Source organism: Pterocles gutturalis, unplaced genomic scaffold (assembly GCF_000699245.1).
Source record: "Pterocles gutturalis isolate BGI_N339 unplaced genomic scaffold, ASM69924v1 scaffold47950, whole genome shotgun sequence".
In the NCBI taxonomy this organism is placed as follows: domain Eukaryota; kingdom Metazoa; phylum Chordata; class Aves; order Pterocliformes; family Pteroclidae; genus Pterocles; species Pterocles gutturalis.
In genome coordinates this window covers 11,238-11,463 of record NW_010145149.1, presented here as the reverse complement: position 1 = coordinate 11,463, position 226 = coordinate 11,238, and positions in this window count along the sequence as shown.

Sequence of the window (226 nt, the reverse complement as noted above, 5' to 3'; positions counted from 1 at the left end):
GTAATCAAGTTGTGAGAAAGGCTGAGGTCTCCCAGAACAGCTGTTGTGTCTGAACTGTGTCATCAGATGGGAAACCTGCTTCTCTTCTACGTGAGAGGGTTTTGGAGGCACAATGTCGGGTAACGGGAACGTGTGGAGGGAAAGGGGTGGGATGGTGGGGTGAAACACTGCTCCATTGCCGGCTTGGGGAATCTTTCCTGCGAGGCAAGCTGGCGGGGGACAGGAA